Here is a 1022-nt window from a genome sequence, read left to right on the forward strand (position 1 = left end):
TTTTTTTTTTTTTAAAGTAGAGACGGGGTTTCTCCATGTTGGTTGGCCAGGATGGTCTCGATCTCTTGACCTCGCGATCCGCCCACCTTGGCCTCACAAAGGTGCTGGGATTACAGGTGCGAGCCACCACGCCTGGCCTAGAGTTTATTATTATTAGGCATAATGGATTGTTTACTGTTTTTAACCCACATCAAGAATGATATGGTTTGGCTCTGTGTCCCACCCAAATCTCATCTCAAATTGGACCCATGTGTCGAGGAAGGGACCTGGTGGGAGGTGACTAGATTGTGAGGCAGTTTTCTCCATGCTACTCTCGTGACAGTGAATCTCACGAGATCTGAAGGTTTAAAAGTGGCACTTCCCCTTTGCTCTTTCTCCTGCTGCTATGTAAGACATGCCTCACTTCCATCGCCTTCTGCCACAATTTCAAGTTTCCTGAGGCTTCCCAAGTCATGCAAAACTGTGAGTCAAATAAACCTTTTTTCTTCATAAATTACCCAGTCTCAGGTAGTTCTTCATAATAGTGTGAAAATGAACTAATACAAACATACAGAATAACTAATGTTAGACAGTCAGACTACAGATTCTATTATATAATATTACTGGAATTTAGACAATTCCTATGCTAACTTAATGATGAAGAAAAGTTTAAAATTTATAGAATTTTAATGTCACATTGAAATTTTTTGTTAAATCACAAGTTCTCTACTTCCCTACCAGAAATGTGCTTTTTCATATTTTTTGTAACAATAAAGAATTCATGTATTAAAGGCCTTAAAAATGTTATATATCCAATCGTGTCATCTGCAAACAGAGACGATTTGATGACTTCTCTTCCTATTTGAATACCCTTTCTTTCTTTCTCTTGCCTGTTTGCCCTGGCCAGAACTTCCAATACTATGTTGTATAGGAGTGGTGACAGAAGGCATCTTTTTTTTTTTTTTTTTTTTTTGAGACGGAGTCTTACTCAGTCGCTCAGGCTGCAGTGCAGTGGCGTGATCTCGGCTCACTGCAAGCTCCGC

General features: G+C 39.6%; 1 protein-coding gene across 2 annotated transcripts in view; it reads right to left on the bottom strand.

The window, feature by feature from the left end:
- RICTOR (RPTOR independent companion of MTOR, complex 2) overlaps window positions 1–1022 on the bottom strand; it is an 83863-nt gene that overhangs the window by 47034 nt on the left and 35807 nt on the right. The window lies entirely within an intron of this gene.

This window comes from Mandrillus leucophaeus, unplaced genomic scaffold, assembly GCF_000951045.1.
Source record: "Mandrillus leucophaeus isolate KB7577 unplaced genomic scaffold, Mleu.le_1.0 Scaffold119, whole genome shotgun sequence".
NCBI classification, from domain to species: domain Eukaryota; kingdom Metazoa; phylum Chordata; class Mammalia; order Primates; family Cercopithecidae; genus Mandrillus; species Mandrillus leucophaeus.